This window comes from Chionomys nivalis, chromosome 12 (assembly GCF_950005125.1).
Source record: "Chionomys nivalis chromosome 12, mChiNiv1.1, whole genome shotgun sequence".
Taxonomy (NCBI): Eukaryota; Metazoa; Chordata; class Mammalia; order Rodentia; family Cricetidae; genus Chionomys; species Chionomys nivalis.
In genome coordinates this window covers 73048560-73070729 of record NC_080097.1, presented here as the reverse complement: position 1 = coordinate 73070729, position 22170 = coordinate 73048560, and the positions used below count along the sequence as shown (strand labels likewise).

General features: G+C 38.5%; 1 pseudogene; it reads left to right on the top strand.

Annotated features, from left to right (window-relative positions):
* The first annotated feature begins 19068 nt into the window (after window positions 1–19068).
* Window positions 19069–21911, top strand: LOC130884729 (olfactory receptor 4L1-like; annotated as a pseudogene).
* Window positions 21912–22170: the final 259 nt, after the last annotated feature.

Below are 22170 nucleotides of genomic sequence, written 5' to 3'. Positions count from 1 at the left end.
ATTAGTGGATTCTAGCCATAAATAAAGGACATTGGGCCTATAATTTGTGATCCTAGAGAAGTTAAATAGAAAGGTGAACCAAAAAAAATCATATATTTATCCTCCTGGATATTGGAAGTAGAGAAGATTGCCAGGCAAAAATTTAGAGCTTGGGGGTGGGGGTGGGGTGGAGGCAAAGGGAGATGGGGAGAGAGAAGTGAGAAGCAGAGGATGGGGAGAACTTGGGGGAATGGGACATTTGGGATGGAGGAAGGGTGGATATGGGAGCAGGGAAGTATATATCTTAATTAAGGGAGCCATTTTAGGGTTGGCAAGAGACTGGACTCTAGAGGGGTTCCCAAGTGTCCAGGGAGATGTCCCCAGCTAGTTCCTTGGGCAGCTGAGGAGAGGGAGCCTGAAATGGCCTTATCCCATAGCCACACTGATGAATATCTTGCATATTACCACAGAACCTTCATCTGGTGATGAATGGAGATAGAGACAGAGATCCACATTGTTGACTGAACTGAGCTCCCAAGGTCTAAATGAGGAGCAGAAGTAGGGAGAACATGAACAAGGAAATCAGGACTGCGAGGGTTGTGCCCATCCACTGAGACGGTGGGACTGATCTAATGAGAGCTCACCAAGGCCAGCTGGACTGGGACTGATGGAGCATGTGATTAAACTGGACTCTCTGAAAGTGGCTGACAAGGAGGGCTGACTGAGAAGCCAAGGACAATGACACTGGGTTTTGATTCTACTGCATGTACTGGCTTTGTGGGAGACTAGTCTGTTTGGATGCTCACCTTCCTAGACCTGGATGGAGGAGGAAGGACCTTGGACTTCCCACAGGGCAGGAAACCCTGACTTCTCTTTGGACTGGAGAGGGGGGGGGAGGGGAAGTGGGGGGAGAAGAAATGGGAGAAGGGGAGGGAAATGGCAGGAGGGGAGGAGGGGGAAATTTTTAATAATAGTAATAAACAACTAAAGTGATGATTAAATTTCAAGATTACTGTCTGGTATAATTGTAAGTAGTCTCTGAGTGGTCAATAGGGTCCACCCTGTTCCACTGCCAAATTGGGCATCAGATGTAGTAGATTACAATAAAATAGTCCCACACCAGCTCAGAATGGAGTATTATAAAGGTTTTTTTTATTTAGGGGTAGACTCACAGATCAACAGTCCTCTGCACTAGAGCAGAAACAGGAACTGAATCCAGCAACCAAGAGAGAGTGTGCACAATTCTAAATCTGTTTTATAATACCCAAGACCACGCCCAAAGTGGTCCAGCATCTCAAAGGCCATTGGCTAAAGGAGTTCCCCCAGCATTGCCCCACATCTCATTATCAATTTATCTCTTAATTTCCTTTCCTTTTGCTGTGATGAAATACTCAAAAGCAACTTAAGGGATCAAGCAGTGACTTTGACTTACAGTGGCATCTGAATTTATAAAGCAGCAAGTAAAAAGAAATAGGGCTGACTATAAACTCCAAAAACTCAGCCCTTGAAACTCATTTCCTCCAGTAAGATTCTTGTTCCTAAAGAGTCCATAACTTTCCTAACATTGCCACTGGATAGAGGCCATGTGTTCAAACTTGTAAGCCCATGCATGACAAGCATTTCACATTCAAATAACAACACATAGACAGATACATAGAAAAAAATATTTAAAGGATGCCCTGGCTTGCATCAACAAGGTACCATTGTACTAGCCTCATGATGATGGTAAGCGGTGTTGAACAACTAGATAAAATTAAGATAAAATAAAATAAAGCAAAACAATCCATTTCATTTATGTTACTCTAAGTGGGAAAGTGGAGTAAGAATTTTACCAGATACAAAACAAGAATATCTCCAGCATGCAACTATTTCTCAGTCAGGTTATAAAAGCCACAACTTAAGCTGTGATTAGCAGTGTAGTTCCCTTGAAGGTAAAAGTTCAGATACAAATCAAGAATCTAGGGGAAGGGCTTTCGACAGGTAGTTCACAAAACAGGTTATAAGAATATCCCACAGAGATGAAACTGTTCAGCCCCTACAGTTAGTAACCAAGCAGTGACAATGAAAACCAACAAAAAGGCCTTTTTTAAAAAAAACTAAAATTTTGATATAAAATTATAATTTTCTTTTTTTTATTTTATTTTTTTTTATTCTTTTTTAATTAAAATTTCCACCTGGTCCCCGTTTCCCATTTCCCTCCCCTCCTCCCAAATATTGCCCCCTCCCCCCCAGTCCCCTCCCCCTATCCCCACTCCTCTTCTCCTCCCCCCACACCATTCCCCCTCCCTCTCGATACTGAAGAGCAGTCCAAATTCTCTGCCCTGCAGGAAGACGAAGGTCTTCTATCTATGTCCAGGAAGGTGAGCGTCTAAACAGGCTAAGCTCCCACAAAGCCAGTTCATGTATTAGGATCGAAACCTAGTGCCATTGTCCTTGGCTTCTCATTTTTTTTTAATTTATTTAAAATTTCTACTTCCTCCCATCCTCCCATTTTCCTCCCACTCCTCCTCCTCTCTCTCCCCCTCACTCTCCAGTCCTAAGAGAAATAAAGGTGCCCTGCCTTGTGGGAAGTTCAAGCCCCCCCCATCCTAGGATGGTGTGCATCCAAACAGACTAGGCTCCCAAAAAGCCAGTACATGCAGTAGAATCGACATCCAGTGTCATCATTGGCTTCTCAGTCCGCCCTCATTGTCAGCCAAATTCAGAGAGTCTGGTTTGATCACGTGCTCGTTCAACCCCAGTCCAGATGACCTTGGTGAGCTCCCATCAGATCAGTCCCACCATCTCCGTGGGTAGATGCACCCATCACGGTCCTGACTTCCTTGCTCATGTTCTCCCTCCTTCTGCTCTTCATCTGGGCTATGGGAGCTCAGTCCAGTGTCCAGTGTGGGTCTCTGTCTCTACCTCAATCCATTGCCGGATGAAAGTTTTATGGTGATATGCAAGATATTCATCAGTGTGGCTATGGGAGAAGGCCAGTTCAGGCACCCTCTCCTCTGCTGCCCAAGAAACAAGCTGGGAACATCTCCTTGGGCACCTGGCAACTCCTCTAGAGTCAAGTCTCTTGCCAACTCCAAAATGGCTCCGTTAGTTAGGATATCATCTTACCTGCTCCCATATCCACCCTTCCTCCATCTAATTATCCCATTCCCCTAAGCTCTCCCCAATCCTCCCCTTGTCCTTTCTTTCTCCCCATCTCCTCTTACCCCAACCCACTCCCACCCTCCTGCTCCCAACTTTTGCCCTGCGATCTTGACTACTTCCAATATCCAGGAGGGTAAATATATGTTTTTCTTTGGGTTCACCTTATTTAGCTTCTCTAGGATCACTAACAATAGGCTCAATGTCCTTTGCTTATGGCTAGAATCCACTTATGAGTGAGTACATACCATATTCCTCCTTTTCTGTCTGGATTATCTCACTCAGTAAAGTATTTTCTATTTCCATCCACTTGCTTGCAAAATTCAAGATGTCATTGTTTTTTACCCCTGAGTAGATCTCTAAAGTGTATATGTGGAAATAGAAAACACTATCCTGAGTAAGGTAAGCCAGACCCAAAAAGAGGAACATGGGATGTACTCACTCATATTTGGTTTCTAGCCATAAATAAAGGACATTGAGCCTATAATTCATGATCCTAGAAAAGCTAAATAAGAAGGTGAACCCAAAGAAAAACATATAGGCATCCTCCTGAATATTAACCTTCATCAGACAATGAAAGGAGACAGAGACAGAGACCCACATTGGAGCACCAGACTGAAATCTCAAGGTCCAAATCAGGAGCAGAAGGAGAAAGAGCACGAGCAAGGAACTCAGGACCGCGAGGGGTGCACCCACACACTGAGACAATGGGGATGTTCTATCGGGAACTCACCAAGGCCAGCTGGCCCGGGTCTGAAAAAGCATGGGATAAAACCAGACTCGCCGAACATAGCGGACAATGAAGACTACTGAGAACCCAAGAATAATGGCAATGGTATTTTGATCCTACTGCATGTACTGTCTTTGTGGGAGCCTAGGCAGTTTGGATGCTCACCTTACTAGACCTGGATGGAGGTGGGTGGTCCTTGGACTTTCCACGGGGCAGGGAACCCTGATTGCTCTTAGGGCTGACGAGGGAGGGGGACTTGATTGGGGAAGGGGGATGGAAATGGGAGGCAGTGGTGAGGAGGAGGCAGAAATCATTAATAAATAAAGAAAGAAAAAGATAAAAAAAATAAAGTGTATATGTGCTACACCTTCTTTATCCATTCTACTATTAAGGGGCACCTAGGTTGTTTCCAGGTTCTGGCTATTACAAATAGTGCTGCTATGACATGGTTGAACAAACAAATGCTTTTGTAGTATGATTGGGCATCTCAAGGGTATATTCCCAAGAGTTGAACAGCTGGATCCTGAGGTAGGTTGACTCCCAGTTTCCTGAGAAACCACCACACTGATTTCCAAAGTGATTGCACGAGTTTGCATTCCCATCAACAATGGATGAGTGTTCCCCTTACTCAACAACCTCTCCAACATAGGCTATCCTTGGTGTTTTTGATTTTAGCCATTCTGACAGGTGTAAGATGGTATCTCAAAGTTGTTTTGATTTGCATTTCCCTGATCGCTAAGGAGGTTAAGCATGATCTTAAATGTCTTTTGGCCATTCAAATGTCTTCTGTTGAGAATTCTCTGTTCAGTTCAGTGCCCCATTTTTTAATTGGGTTAATTGGAGTTTTATTATCTAGTTTCTTGAGTTCTTTATTATTTTGGAGATCAGACTTTTGTCTGATGCGGGGTTGGTGAAGATCTTCTCCCAATCAGTAGGTTGCCTTTTTGTCTTAATGACAGTGTCCTTTGCTTTACAGAAGCTTCTCAGTTTCAGGAGGTACCACTTATTCATTGTTGCTCTTATTGTCTGTGCTACTGGGGTTATACATAGGAAGTGGTCTCCTGTGCCCATGTGTTGCAGTCTACTTCCCACTTTCTCTTCTATCAGGTTCAGTGTGTGCAGATTTATATTGAGATCTTTAATCCATTTGGACTTGAGTTTTGTGCATGGTGATAGATATAGCTCGATTTTCATTCTTCTACATGTTGACATCCAGTTATGCCAGCACCATTTGTTGAAGATGCTTTCTTTCTTCCTTTGTATACTTTTAGCTTCTTTGTCGAAAATCAGGTTTGTGGGTTAATATCTGGGTCTTTGATTCAATTCCAATGGTCAACATCTCTTTTTTTATAACAATACAATGCTTTTTTCATTACTGTATGTCTGTAATAAAGTTTGAAGTCAGGGATGGTAATGGCTCTGGAAGTACTTTTATTGTATAAGATTGTTTTGGCTATCCTGGGTTTTTTGTTTTTCCATATGAAGTTGATTATTGTTCTCTCAAGGTCTGCGAAGAATTTTTTGGGGATTTTGGTGGGGATTGCATTGAATCTATAGATTGTTTTCGGTAGATTTGCCATTTTTACTGTGTTGATCCTCCCAATCCAAGAGCATGAGGGATCCTTCCATTTTCTGGTGTCCTCTTCAATTTTTTTTCTTCAATACCTTAAAGTTCTTGCCAAATAGATCTTTCACTCCTTGGTTAGAATTACCCCAAGATACTTTATGCTATTTGTGGCTATCATGAAAGGTGATGCTTCTCTGATTTCCCTCTTTGCTTCTTTATCCTTTGTGTATAGGAGGGCAACTGATTTTTTTGGAGTTGATCTTGTATCCTGTCACATTACTAAAGGTGTTTATCAGCTGTAGGAGTTCTTTGGTAGAGTTTTTAGGGTCGCTTATGTACACTATCATATCATCTGCAAATAACAAAAGTTTAACTTCTTCCTTTCCGATTCAAATCCCCTTTATCTCCTTATATTGTCTTATTTCTATTACTAGAACTTCAAGCACTATATTGAACAGGTATGGAGAGAGTGGACAGCCTTGTGTTGTTCCTGATTTTAGTGGAATCGCTTTGATTTTCTCTCCATTTAATTTGATGTTAGCTGTCAGCTTTCTGTATATAGCTTTTATTATATTTAGGTATCAACCTTGTATCCCTAATCTCTACAAGACCTTTATCATAAAGTGGTGTTGAATTAGATGCTTTTTCAGCATCTAATGAAATGATCATATGGTTTTTTCTTTCAGTTTATTTATATGATGGATTATATTAATAGACTTTCGTATGTTGAAGCATCCCTGCATCTCTGGGCTGAACCCTACCTGATCATAATGTATAATTTTTTTGATGTGTTCCTGGATTTGGTTTGCCAGTATTTTTAAAAAATTTTGCGTCGATGTTCATGAATGAGATTGGCCTGTAATTTTCTTTCTTGGTTGAGTATTTGTGTGGATTTGGTATCAGGGTTATTGTAGCTTCATAAAAGGAGTTTGGCAATGACTCTTCCGTTTATATTTTGTGAAATACATTAAGGAATATAGGCATTAGCTCTTCTTGGAAGTTCTGATAGAATTCTCCATTGAAAGCATCTGGTTCTGAGCTTTTTGTTTGGTTGGGAGGTTTTTGATGACAGCTTCTAATTCTTTGCAACTTTCAGGTCTTTTGAAATTGTTCATCTGGTCTTGATTTAGTTTTGGTATATGGTACTTATCTAAAAAATGTCTAAAGTTTTCCAACTTTGTGGCATACAGACTTTTAGTAAGATCTAATGATTCTCTGAATTTCCTATATGTCCATGGTTAAGTCCCCCTTTTCATTTCTGATTTTATTAATTTGCGTGTTCTCTCTGCTGTTTCATTAGTTTGTATAGGGGTTTGTCCATCTTGTTGATTTTCTCCAAGAATCAGCTTTTTGTTTCACTGATTCTTTGGATTGTTTTCCGTGTTTCTATTTTAGTGATTTCAGCCCTCAGTTTGATTATTTCCAGTCTTCTGCTCTTCCTGGGCACGTCTGCTTCTTTTTTTTCTAGAGCTTTCAGATGTGCTGTTAAGCCTCTAACTTGTGCTTTCTCCATTTTCTTTCTTTTTTTTTTAGCTGTGAGATGAATAATTTTATTGCCATGCTAGTAAGAAATTAATTATTGTATTACAAGAAGACCTGCCCTTAAACATCTTTTAAAATACCATTAATGCAAAAAGTTAATTGAGATCTCCCCTGAGGTCTTCAACTGAAATTCCATTTTTTTTCTTTTCTTTTTCTCTTTTTTTAATTCTTTTTTAATTAAAATTTCCAACTGCTCCCCGTTTCCCATTTCCCTCCCCCTCCTCCCACATATTGCCCCCTCCCCCGATCCCCTCCCCCTATCCCCACTCCTCTTCTCCTCCCCCCAGTCCATTCCCCCTCCCTCTCGATACTGAAGAGCAGTCCAAATTCCCTGCCCTACAGGAAGACCAAGGTCCTCCCACTTCTATCTAGGTCCAGGAAGGTGAGCATCCAAACAGGCTAAGCTCCCACAAAGCCAGTTCATGTATTAGGATCGAAACCTAGTGCCATTGTCCTTGGCTTCTCATCAGCCTTCATTGTCCGCCATGTTCAGAGAGTCCAGTTTTAACCCATGCTTATTCAGTCCCAGTCCGGCTGGCCTTGGAGAGCTCCCAATAGATCAGTTCCACTGTCACAGTGGGTGGGTGCATGCCTCGTGGTCCTGATTTCCTTGCTCATGTTCTCCCTCCTTCTGCTCCTCATTTGAACCTTAAGAGCTCAGACCGTTGCTCCAAATTGGGTCTCTGTCTCTCTCTTGATCCATCGCCAGATGAAAGTTCCCGTGCCATTCTCCTTGGCCTCTCGTCAGCTCTCATTGTCCGCCACATTCAGAGAGTCCAGTTTTATCCCATGTTTTTTCAGTAGCAGTCCAGCTGGCCTTGGTGAGCTCCCAATAGATCGGCCCCACTGTCTCAGTGGTTGGGTGCACCCCTCATGGTCCTGACTTCCTTGTTCATGTTCTCTCTCCTTCTACTCCTCATTATAACCTTGGGAGCTCAGTCTGGTGCTCCAGTGTGGGTCTCTGTCTCTATCTCCATCCATCGCTAGATGAGGGTTCTATGGCGATATGTAAGATATTCATCAGTATGATTATAGGATAGGTTCATTTCAGGTCCCCTATCCTCAGGTGCCCCAATGAACTAACTGGGGACATTGCCCTGGGCATCTGGTAGCCGTTCCAAGTTCAAGTCTCTTGCCAACCCTTAGGTGGCTCCCTTAACTAAGGTATGAGTTTCCCTGCTCCCCTATCCAACCTTCCTTTATCCCCAATCACCCCGATTCCCCCAGTTCCCCTCATCCTCTCCTTCACACTTTTCTCTCCCCATCAACCCTCATCCCCATCCCACCCCACCCCCAAGATTCCAATTTTTTGCCCATCAATCTTGTCTATTTCCCATAGCTGGGAGGATATCTATATGTTTTTCCTTGGGTTTACCCTCTTGTTTAGCTTCTTTAGGATCACAAATTATAGACTCAGTGGCCCCTATCCATGGCTAGAAACCAATTATGAGTGAGTACATCCCATGATCTTCTTTATCGGTCTGGGTTACCTCACTCAGGATCGTATTTTCTATTTCCATCCATTTGCATGCAAAATTCGAGAAGTCATTGTTTTTTACCGCTGAGTAGTACTCTAATGTGTATATATTCCACACTTTCAATAACTCAGACATCTAGAGACCCTTCACCAGCGCGACACAAAGAAGGGGAACACACAAAATTTACAACTTAAAAAATGACCGGAGTTAACAACCACTGGTCATTAATATCACTTAATGTCAATGGACTCAACTCACCTATAAAAAGGCACAGACCAAGAGATTGGATACGAAAACAGGATCCAACATTCTGCTGTTTACAAGAAACACACCTCAACCACAAAGACAGGCACCTACTCAGAGTAAAGGGTTGAGATAAGGCTTATCAAGTAAATGGACCTAAGAAACAAGCAGGTGTGGCCATACTAATTTCTAACAAAGTTGACTTCAAACTTAAATCAATCAGAAGAGATGGAGAGGGACATTTTCTACTCATAACAGGAACAATTCATCAGGATGAAGTCTCAATCCTGAATATCTATGCCCCTAATATAAAAGCACCCACGTACATAAAAGAAACATTGCTAAAACTCAAGGCAGACATCAAACCGCACACATTAATAGTAGGAGACTTTAATACTCCTCTCTCACCAATGGACAGGTCAATTAGACAGAAACCTAACAGAGAAATAAGAGAATTAATGGAGGTAATGAATCAAATGGACTTAACAGACATCTATAGAATATTCCACCCAAATAGGAAAGAATATACCTTCTTCTCTGCAGCTCATGGAACCTTCTCAAAAATCGACCACATACTCGGTAACAAAGCAAACATCCACAGTTACAAAAAAATATTAATAACCACCTGTATCTTATCAGATCTCCATTTTCTTTATGTGGCCACTTAGTGCTATGAAATTTCCCCTTAGCAATGTTTCATAGTGTCCCATACGTTTGAGTATGTTGTGTCTTTATTTTCATTGAATTCAAAGAAGACTTTAATTTCTTTCTTTATTTCTTCCTTGACCCAGGGGTGGTTCAGTAGTTGACTGTTCAGTTTCCATGAGTTTGTAGGCTTTCTGGGGTAGCATTGTTGTTGGATTCTAACTTTAATCCATGGTGATCCGATAGTACACAGGTGGTTACTACAATTTCTTTGTATCAATGGATGTTTGCTTTGTTACCAATTATGTGATCAATTTTTGAGGAGGTTTCATGAGATGCTGTGAAGAAGGTATATTCTTTCCTATTTCAGTGGAATGTTCTATAAATGTCTGTTTAATCCTCTTGGTTTATTATATCTGTTAGTTCTCTTATTTCTCTGTAAAGTTTCTGTCTGGTTGACCTGTCCATTTGTGAGAGCAGAGTGTTGACATCTCCTACTACTAGAGTGTGAGGTATGGTGTATGCATTGAGTTGTAGTAATGTTTCTTTTACATATGTGTGTGCTTTTATATTAGGGGTGTAGATATTCAGGATTGAGAGTTCATCCTGATGAATTGTTCCTGTTATGAGAATAAAGTGTCCTTCTCCATCTCTTCTGATTGATTTTAGTTTGAAATCAATTTTGTTTTATATTAGTATAGCCACACCCTCTTGTTTCTTTGGACCATGTGATTGGAAAACCTTTTCCCAACCCTTTACTCTGAGGTAGTGTCTGTCTTTAGGTTGAGGTGTATTTCTTGTAAACAACAGAATGTTGGATCCTGTTTTTGTATCCATTCTCTTAACCTGTGCCTTTTAATAGGTGAATTGAGTCCATTGATATTAAGTGATATTAATGACCAGTGGTTGCTAACTCCAGTTATTTTTTTCTTGTGGTAGTGTTTGTGTTTTTCCCTTCTTTGAGTTGTGCTGGTGGAGAGTTGTTAGATGCTTGTGTTATTATGGGTGTTGTTGGCTTCCTTGGTTTGTAGTTTTTTTTCTAGTATTTTCTATAAGGCTAGGTTTGTGGCTGTGAATTGTTTAAATCTGTTTTTATCCTGGAATATCTTGTTTTCTCCATCAATGGTGATTGTAAGCCTGTTGGATATAGTAGTCTGGGCTTGCCATCCTTGGTCTCTTAGTGTCTGCAACACATCTATCCAAGACCTTATATTTTTCATGGTTTCCATTGGGAAGTCAGGTGTAATTCTTATAGGTTTCCCTTTATATGTTACTTGACCGTTTTCACTTGTAGCTCTTAATACTTGTGTTTTATTTGTATGTTTTGTGTTTTGTGTATTGTATGGAGAGAGGATGCTTTTTTTGATCCAGTCTATTTGGTGTTCTGTATGCTTTTTGTACCTTCATAGGAATATCCTTCTTTAAGTTGGGAAAGTTTTCTTCTATAATTTTGTTGAAAATATTTTCTGGGCCTTTGAGCTAGAATTCTACTCCTATTATTCTTAGGTTTGTTCTTTTCCTGGTGTCCCAGATTTCCTGGATGTTTTGTGTTAAGAATTTGTTGGATTTGTTATTTTCTTTAATCAATGAGTTTATTTCCTCTATAGTATCTTCTGTGTCTGAGATTCTTTCTTCTATCTCTTGTATTCTGTTGGTTATGCTTGTCTCTATAGTTCCTGATCAATTACCCAGATTATCCATATCCAGCCTTACCTCAGTTTTTGTTTTCTTCATTACCTCCATTTCATTTTTCATGTCTTGAACTCTTTTCATTACCAGTTTGATTGCTTTATCTTGGTTTGATTTGGGTATCTTTGAGAGATTTATTCATTTTTTCTACTTTTTTGTTTTCTTCTCAATTTCTTTACAGCAGTTTTTCCACATCCTGTTTAAGGTCCTCTATTCTTTTCATAATGTTACATTTAAAGTCAATTTCTTGCACTTCTTCTGGAATAGGATGTTCAAGTCTTCTTGTTGCGTGATCCCTGGTATCTGGTGTTGTCATGTTGCCTTTCAGGTTGTTGGAGGAATTCTTGCATTGGCGCCTGCCCATCTCTTCCTTCAAATGCAGCCAGGAGAGTCTTGGTGTCTTGGTCCAATCTATGCAGTGACTAACTCTGGGTGGATCTCCTCAGTGCAGGAGCAGGAACTGTTCCCCTCTGGGTGGATAGCCTCAGTGCAAGAGTAGGCACTGTTCCTGGGCCAAGGACCTCGCAGACAATAGTTCAGGATTGAGGGGGGGGATGTGTGGAACAAAGAAACCCCTGCAGCAGGAGCTGAGGAGTCCAGTGCTACTTTCACGGACGCTCTGCCCCACCCTGTGATGGCACCCACACCGGTCTGAAAGGTTGTCCTCATCACAGGGACAGGACTCTTGGAGGTCCAAGGACCCCACAGACAAATGGGCAAACTGTTGGGGGAGGAGGGTCTTGTGGAACCAAGAAAGCCCTGCAGCAGGAGCTAGAAGTGCCCTGCATTCCCCTCTGGCAGGGTGGGTGTACACTCATCTCTCTGGGTGGTTAGCCTCAGTGCAGGAGCAGGAACTGTTCTAGAGAAAGTTTTTGAGTTGCTGAGAAAGAAAATATAGTATTGGATGGAATGTTCTCCACATGTTTGATAGGTCCATTTAATTTATGAGGTTATTTAACTCCAGTGTTTTTCCGTTTTTGTTTTTGTGTTGATGACATGTCTATTTTTGAAAATAGAGTATTGAACTCATACTCATATTGAGTTCAATATGTGATTTTTACCTATGATATTGTTTATTTTATTAGGACACACATATGTTAGGCTCTTTAATATTTATATTTGTAATATTCTTTGGGTGGAGGCTTATTCTGTTAATGAGTATGTAGTGTCTTTCTCCATTTCTTTTTTTTTGGCAAATGAAAAAATATTTAATTTTTTTTCCTTTTTTTATTAATTAATTAATTTATTTAATTATTAAAGATTTCTGCCTCTTCCCCGCCACCACCTCCCATTCCCCCCCCCAATCAAGTCTTCCTCCCTCCTCAGCCCAAAGAGCAAGCAGGTTTCCCTGCCCTGTGGGAGGTCCAAGGACCACCCACCTCCATCCAGGTCTATTAAGGTGAGCATCCAAACTACCTAGGCTCCCACAAAGCCATTACGTGCAATAGGATCAAGAACCCATTGCCATTGTTCTTCAGTTCTCAGTAGTCCTCATTGTCCATTATGTTCAGCGAGACCGGTTTTGTCCCATGCTTTTTTAGACCCCGGCCAGCTGGCCTTGGTGAGTTCCTGATAGAACATCCCCATTGCCTCAGTGTGTGGGTGCACCCCTCGCGGTCCTGAGTTCCTTGCTTGTGCTCTCTCTCCTTCTGCTCCTCCTTTGGATCGTGAGACTTCAGTCCGGTGCTCCAATGTTGGTCTCTGTCTCTGTCTTCTTTCATCGCCTGATGAAGGTTAATATTCAGGAGGATGTCTATATGTTTTTCTTTGGGTTCACCTTCTTATTTAGCTTCTCTAGAATCACGAATTATAGTCTCAATGTACTTTATTTATGGTTAGAAACCAAATATGAGTGAGTACATCCCATGTTCCTCTTTTTGGGTCTGGCTTAACTCACTCAGGATAGTGTTTTCAATTTCCGTCCATTTGTATGCAAAATTCAAGAAGTCATTGTTTTTTACTGCTGAGTAGTACTCTAATATGTATATATTCCATACTTTCTTCATCCATTCTTCCATTGAAGGGCATCTAGGTTGTTTCCAGGTTCTGGCTATTACAAACAATGCTGCTATGAACATAGTTGAGCATATACTTTTGTTGTATGTTAGGGCATCTCTTGGGTATATTCCCAATAGTGGTATTGCTGAGTCGAGAGGTAGGTTGAACCCGACTTTCCTGAGAAACCACCACACTGCTTTCCAAAGTGGTTGCACAAGTTTGCATTCCCACCAGCAATGGATGAGTGTGCCCCTTTCTCCACAACCTCTCCAGCAGAGGCTATCATTGGTGTTTTTGATTTTAGCCATTCTGACAGGTGTAAGATGGTATCTTAATGTTGTCTTGATTTGCATTTCCCTGATTACTAAGGAAGTTGAGCACGATCTTAAGTGTCTTTTGGCCATTTGAACTTCTTCTGTTGAAAAGTCTCTGTTCAGCTCAGTGCCCCATTTTATAATTGGATTGATTAACCTTTTATGGTCTAATTTCTTGAGTTCTTTATATATTTTGGATATCAGACCTTTGTCAGTTGCGGGGTTGGTGAAGATCTTCTCCCAGTCAGTGGGTTGCCTTTCTGTCTTAGTGACAGTGTCCTTTGCTTTACAGAAGCTTCTCAGTCTCAGGAGGTCCCATTTATTCAATGATGTCCTTAGTGTTTGTGCTGCTGGGGTTATACGTAGGAAGTGTTCTCCTGTGCCCATGTGTTGTAGAGTACTTCCCACTTTCTCTTCTATCAGGTTCAGTGTGGGTTTTTTTTATTTATTTATTTATTTTTCATTGAAAAAAAAATTTTCTGCCTCCTCCCCGCCTCCCATTTCCCTCCCCCTCCTCCCGCCCCTCTCCCCCTCCCCCCACTCCTCTTCTCCTCCCTCTCCAGTCCCAGGAGCAGTCAGGGTTCCCTGCCCTGTGGAAAGTCCAAGGTCCTCCCCCCTCCATCCAGATCTAGGAAGTTGAACATCCAAACTGTCTAGGCTCCCACAAAGCCAGAACCTGAAGTAGGATCAACACATGAATAAATGTGATTCTGTTCATTTCTAGGCAGAAAAAGAAACACGAAAAATACTACAGCTATTGTCAAAATATAAAATTCCCATTGTAATGGCCTCTGTTGACAATGATTCAAGCAGACAATGAATTCAGAAGAATCATTATGAGTATGTTCAAACAATTTTAAAAAGAAAACACAAGGACATAAATAAAATAATTAAGTCAATGCAAGACATGTAAATAGATTTTGAACTTTTTAAGAAAATTCAAACTGCAACTATCTTGGAAATGAGAAATTGAATAAGCTAGTTAAAACATCAGAGGAAAGTTTCACCCATAGAATAAATATGTAGAAATATAAAGCTAGTGATGGAAGACAACATAGGGGTATTATGTCATTCATAAAATATTACTGATACGTTTTCAAAAGTATGAAAAGTACATACATGGCAGTTTGTGACACCATTGAAAGAACTTATCTCTGAACTATGATTATAGAGAATGGAAAGAATACCATAATGGGGGTCACAAAGTTTGTCTTCAGTAAAGTACTAGAAGAAAAATTTCCAAATCTAGAAAAAGATAACCCCAACTCAGTTGTTTGAGAAAATATATATGAGATCTACCAAATACAAAACAGGTGAGACCATCAAAAATTTCTCCATGGCCTAATCTAGTTAAAACTATATGAATAATAGAATATAGAGTATTGGAAACAGCCAGACAAAAAAGTGAAATACATTAATAAATACAGGCCCATCAGTCATAACTAATTATTAGAAGCCAGATAATTATACAAGAAATCATAAATACACCCTATACTAAAAGTACTAAGCAGGTTGTATCCACTGATTTGTGCAATTATACACATGTGCAATAATTAGTTTTTACAAAGATGCCATGATTTTATAATGGAGTGAGAGAAGTACATGAAAGGGGTGAGAGGGATAAAGTAGAATTAGAGATATGATAAATTATATTTCAATTAAAAATAAATGTGAACATATATATGTATTTCAAGAAAGAATAAGAAAAGATTATTTCACGGAAGCCTTTAGAGATGTAAGTGCCTTCAAAGATGCTCTCCAAATCCCAGAGACAGCTGTCCAACTGACTCTACCCAACACAGCTATGCTATTTAATAATATTAAGAAGAAATGAAAATTACCTAAGGTAAAAGCAGACAAAAGGAAGTTATAGCTACAAAACTAGCTCTTTAGAGGTTATGAGAAGCAATACTTCAATATAAAGAATCCTAAAAACAGCCAAGAGATTACAGGAAACAAATAAATAATGCAGAATAGTTAAACAAAAGACACCTGAAAACATACCCCAAAATCAACAAACTGAGATGAATAGACAACTTTCTCTACTAATTTTGAATACTAATGATCTTCAAAGCTGCAGCAAAAAACAGTTGATCTTTTTTTGAATAAAAAATGACATTGCACTAGGCAACTTTCTGTTAGTTGATAAAAAAAAAAACCCTAACTGCGGTGGTGGCGCACGCCTTTAATCCCAGCACTTGGGAGGCAGAGGCAGGCGGATCTCTGTGAGTTCGAGACCAGCCTGGTTTACAAGAGCTAGTTCCAGGACAGGCTCCAAAAAAACCACAGAGAAACCCTGTCTCGAAAAACCAAAAAAAAAAAAAAAAAAAAAAAAACCCTAACTGAGGTAACTTATAGAAAAACGGAGCTTATCTGGGTTAAGGGCTTCAGAGGGATGAAAGTCCATCAGAGTGGGGAGGCAAAGTAAAAAACAAAACAAAATAAAACCAGAAGACTTTGTGTCTGAGCAAGAAACTGAGAGACCACATTTCAAAGATAAGCAAGAAGTAGAGAGAGTGAATTGGATGTAGAGAAAGGCTTGTTACTTCAAAGCCCAGTAATGTACCTCCTTTAGCAAGTCTGCACTTTCTAAAGCTCCTCTACCACTCCAGAACGCAGAAAATGCTCATCTTCACTTATATGTTTGCATGTATTAATTAAAATTTCTTCTAGGAGATTTAAAGTGCACAGTCTTATATTGATGTCCTTGATCTATTTTGAGCTAACATGTGTAGGGTAAGGGATAAACATAGTTTTACTTTTCTGCATGTCCACATCTGGTGTTCCCAATATCATTTATTAAACATAATGTCTTTTCTTCAAAAAATGTGTGGTATTTTAGGAGTCTTCTTAATTTAAAAAAGTGGCTGTAAATGTATTACTTCTAAACTGCATATTCTATTATTTTCCATTGATATGTGTGTCTGCTTTTGTGCCAGTGCCATACTATTTTCATTATGAAAGCACTGTACTCTAACTTCAGATTGGTATATTTCCTCTAGTAATACTAAACATTTTTTAATCTTCCAAATCTTCCATTTCCTGCCTGATCTGCAATTTAACACACACACACACACACATATATAATATTTTGAAAATATATTCAAAATTATTTAAGAAATATTCGTTGAAAAATATCCACAAAAATGGAACTTAACAAAATGATTTGAAGTAAGACAAGAAAATGGGACTTCCATTCAACAAAGTCATTATAAGCTTATTATAGCATCACAAGTATACCAAGAATTTCATGATTGTTACAGTGAAGGCAACATTCATGCAGAAACAGAGCTTATTACAAGGTCAAGAATTAAATGCAAGAAGAATCTCTCTTGGTCATGCTAAAGACTCATTAGCCTCATTTCTAACAATTCCCACTGGGGTTTGCATTCCCAGTACTCTCAAAATCTGTCTGCACAGTAATTGGTCCACATTTTTAAAGGAAGTGGAGATACTCTCCAGAATGATATGCAGTCCATTAAAGAAAATAAGAAGTGTAGGTTCAATTTATATACTACCACGAATATCATGATCTTCATACTGTTTGTTAGTAAAGGTAAGTGAAAATATTGTGGAAAACAAATTCATTAAGTTCATTATGAATAAAATGGTATTTTAATAAATTATGTTAACTAGAAGAAAGGTTTTAGTCTTTGAGGCATTAAATTCTTGAACTGAGAGCTAACAACACCACTTCATAGTTAGCTAAAACTAAAAATTACTGTGAAAAATTGAAAGAAAATATGCTCTCAAGGCTATACGGCAGAAAAAAATTGGGATTTGTTTGTTAAAGAATAATTAGGATGAATATAAATAATTTTATATCATCATTCAGAAAAGTCATACTACAATTGAAAATTAAGGACTAGGGCTATTGTTCTTTTCAAGATTCATGTGGTTTAAAGAGTACATAAATGTTTGTGTATATTCACAATTTGAGAAGGAAATAGAGGATGACATTTCGTTCTTCATCAGATATTTATAAAACCTCTGTAAAAATAATTCTTAGACCATAAATGGGGAAAAAGCAGTAATCATTGGATAAAGATGAGAAGCATAAGATATTTTACATTCAAATGAAAGGAGAAAATGTAAATAATTTAAGATTGTTATCATGAATATTCTCTAGAGTAAGAAAACTAGACTAGCTAGTTTCCAAATAAACAAGGCAGCCAAAAGTATGTAACCCAACAAAAGCTTGAAATAATATAAAAAGATATAATAGATTTTATCTACAACATGCTTTTGGTTGTCTTCAAGGGAAATGTATTTGAATTCAAGCAATGGGACAGTACTATAAAGATGTACTTAACACATCTCATTTTATAGATATTTATAGGTTACCCATATCACAAACTTTTTGGTTTACTGGTCATAAACTTTATTTTAGTTTTGAAGGTGTCACATGGAGACAATCTTAATTTTGTTTTTGCATAAGTCATGCACTAAGTTGAGGCTTTTCTCATATAGCTTATTTCCTTTAAAGTCATGTATTTCTAGATTATAAGCTCTCTGCATAATAGATTTTGGTTACATAAGAACGGTGATAGTTAATAATATTTTTAAGACATTTATTTGTCGTTGAATTGTATTTTGTTAGAAATTCATATGAGGCATATGAGGTCTAAGAATATTTATCAATTTGATAATTAAATATATTCTTTCCATTCTGGTGGCATGAGGTATGTTGGCATAAACCAAGATTCTGTTATCTGGTTGACTTGTTTAATCACTTGTATTCATTTATGATAGCTATGCAATTGTAAATGTCAATAAATTGTGCTTCACGGCTTCCTTATATATACACGGCAACAATAATACTCTTGCATCATGTGTTTGTTAAGAGCACTGAACTTCTCAAATGTCCATTAAATATTTAGAATAAGTCTAACACTTACAAACACTTTACTGTAATTAAAAATGTTATATTACTCAAAAAATTATGAATGATGCCTAGAATGCCAAGTTAAGATGGTATAACTTTTAACATTGTAATACAAGCAGAATTTATACATGAAACTGTGACACCTTGTTATTTGCTCTAAACCAGAGTATGTAAACATACATTTTCCACAACAGTCCTTCTTTGTATTTTTGCAATGAAGTATTTCAAAATAAAAGTGTAAAACAATCTGAGTCTGAGATATTATTGAGACTTTCATAAAATATCAAAAAAGATTAAAAGGAAAAATTATATTAATGAATTTGAAGATTGGTTTCCTTGTACAAATTGAATTCTAACCTGCATCTTTGTTGGAACAACACTAAATAATCTTTGTTGATCTCTTCAGAAATACAGAGCAATGTATTTACTGGTACAATTCTGCATATTTCTATATTTGAATCACCTAACTGTGATGAATTCAGTGAAATGAGATTGATATATTAGAGACAAAATAAACAGCTATTACCATATAATCTTTATTTTCATTTGAATGTGAACAAACGTATGGGAAAATAATGATTTACTAAAATATATCATTTGATAACATTAAATAATAGAATTTTTATTTTTTCAAATGTTTTCTATGTTGCATAAATGCTGTTTTAACATGTGATGCTAAAATCATTTTAATTATACTCTGATATGTTGATATGATAAACATTGTATGCTTTCAAATCATCAATTGATATTATTAACAGATAGCAAAAAATATAAACATGCTAACAGTAACTATAGCTTGCTTTTGTTTTCTATCTCCTTGCATTGAAAGAACTTCCAGAAGCTTCTGAATTGAATTAATGGATTATGAAAATGGGTCATCTGTGACAGAATTTATTTTAGTGGGATTTTCTGGAGATTGGCAACTTCAGATTTTCTTCTTTGTGACATTTTCTTTGATCTATGGTGCAACTGTGGTGGGAAACAGTCTCATTATAACCATAGTGGCAGCTAATTCTACCCTTCGTTCTCCCATGTACTTTCTTCTTGCAAACCTTTCCTTTCTGGACATGTGTCTTTCCACTGTCACAACACCCAAGATGATCAGAGACTTGCTTGCAGAACACAAGAGCATCTCTCTATGGGGATGCATGGCCCAGATGTTCTTCATGCACCTCTTTGGAGGTGCTGAAATGACACTTTTGATAGTCATGGCCTTTGATAGATATGTGGCCATATGCAAACCCTTGCACTACAGGACAATTATGAGTCACAGGTTGCTGCATGCATCTGTATTACTTTCCTGGACAATTGGTTTCATACACACCATGAGTCAGATGGTATTGATAGTGAATTTGCCTTTCTGTGGCCACAATATTGTAAATAACATATTTTGTGATCTCCCCCTGGTAATCAAGCTTGCTTGTATTGAAACAAACACTCTGGAGTTATTTGTCATTGCTGACAGTGGGCTGCTGTCTTTTATCTGTTTCATCCTCTTGTCCTTTCTTACATTGTCATTCTGGTCACTGTAAAGCGCAAATCACCTGGCAGGCTTTCCAAGGCTCTGTCCACATTGTCTGCCCACATAATGGTGGTCACTCTGTTCTTTGGACCCTGTATCTTCATCTATGCCTGGCCATTTGGTAGTTTTATAAGCAATAAGGTGTTTGGTGTATTTTATACTGTTATCACTCCTGTACTGAATCCTGTTATTTACACACTGAGAAATCAGGAAATGAAAAAAGCTATGAGAAAATTATGGATCAAACAAGTTAGCTTTATGTAGAACATATATATTGAGTTGTACATGATTGACAGAGCCTTTGATTGTCATAGTCTGATAAATTAATGACTATGGATAATGTACTGCTTTACCTTTATGTTTGAACCATACCCTAATAAAGAGAAATTGATACTAAAATATTAGTACTGATTGTTTAATGTTATTTTTCATCATTTTTATTTCAAATATTTTACAATAATCAGAAATTTCCTTATTGCATTATTACATCTGGTGAACACATTTATATGGTGCACTGAATATATATCCTTACAATCCTTATGGTACTATTCATATGTGTATGCATATATGTGTGTGTGCGTGTTTATGTGTGTGTTGCGTGTGTGTGTGCATAGATATAGATATATATGTTTTCATCAGACACACCGTTCAAAGTGAAGTATCCCAATGCCATGTCTGAGAGCAGGAAATATTTGCTCCTCTAAACTTTGGAAGATAGTGTTCTGCCCTAAGCAGGGCTCAGTAGCTTCTTCAAGGACAGGTACTGTCTAGAGTACCAAATTCACAATCTTAGCTTGCAACAGCTTGTTCCAGGAAGAACAGGAAAGGAGGGTTTCTCTCCTTAAGTTCCTATTCTCTGAATGAAACTCACAGACTTGGCTAATCTACATAGGAGGCAGAAAAAGACAAGATCTCCTCAGTAAATTTGGAACATGGAGACCATGGGAGAGGTTTGAAGGGGAGAGAAGGGGAAGGGAGGCAGACAGAGAAAAATGTATAGCTCAATAAAATCAATAAAAAAGGAAAAATAAGATTTGGCTGTCTCATAGTAAAACCGCACTGTCTGAGCCAATGTCAAGTATGTTTTTCCAGGGAGGTGATCAATGCTAACAAGAGGAACTAGATCAGGACTGTGATGTAGAGAGCACAGTTCCTGTGTACACAGATAGCTGCCTGGAAAACTAGAATTGGATATAGTTAATGAACTTGTGATCTTTGGCTACCTGTAGAGCCAGGAATCACCAGAATTCCCCAGACCCCTGAGCACTGTTTCCCAATCACAAGGCCCATTCTTATGAAAGAGGTTCCATGTACTTGCAAAAATCTGTTAATCTGTTTTTCCCTGATCCTTCCACCAGAGGCCTTTATCCTGAGTATGGCTTCTGAGTCAGTAGAACCCATTCTTATGGTAGTGGTCACAGGTAGATTGAAAAAGACATGTACTTTGCAAAAGAGTTTCAAGGTAGTCATAACTTAAGCTTTATTGTAAATATCATCATGAGAAAACTTTTATTAAAATTTTACTGTGCTTAAATACATGAAAATTACACTGCTCGAAGTCAGACTCCGGAAGTTTGAACAAATACAACCTAGATTGTGTTGAACTGGATTTTTTCTTACAGAAATACTCTTACAGAATATCGCTCTGCTTGCCTTAGCATTTGTAGGGACACACATACACCTCCTTTGTGGAGAAGTAGACAATTTTACAAGGTAGTTTGGATAAATTACCCATCCTAACAGTTATATTCTTATTTCAGTCTGTTTGATTAGGGGCATCTGAAGATCAAAGTGGTTAAAGAACGTCTGAGCTTCCAATTCAATCAATTATTTGTTATGTTTCCCAGCTAGAGAACTCTCAAATCTGGAAGCAAAATTTCTAGGCCAGCAGAATTTAATGTCACTAGAACAGGAAATAAAGATTGCCCTAGTGGGTCATTATATGTGTTAATGATTGGAAATATTCCCATTTATACACCTTGATTTCTGGTTCTGTGTACCCTGGCTATGGGAGATGTGGGCCCACATTAGCTTTTCCCTGGCTGTGAAGTAAATTTCTTGGTCAAAAGCATTAATTTTTTGAACATCATGACACTGGATAAGACATTTTGTAAGTCCAGGGATGATAATTTTGCCACATGCATTAGTGCAGAAAATTTGAATTCAAAAGAAGACTAATCATTTCTTTCAGTAAGGACAAAGCATTGCCTTTTCTATGGAAGAATTGGTTTATTATTGTCAACTTGTCTCCAGGTACTGTATGGCCACCCTGTAGAGTGAAGCTATGTTGTGGGCTGAGTGTTGGGTCTGTTGTTGGCATATGTGATACTCAGCATCAGCTATTGCAAGATCAGTCTTGATGAGTGGAAACATACACCATGAATAAGACTCATCTCTTCCAATATGGGCACTTTTGTGGGACCATTGGGAAATAAGA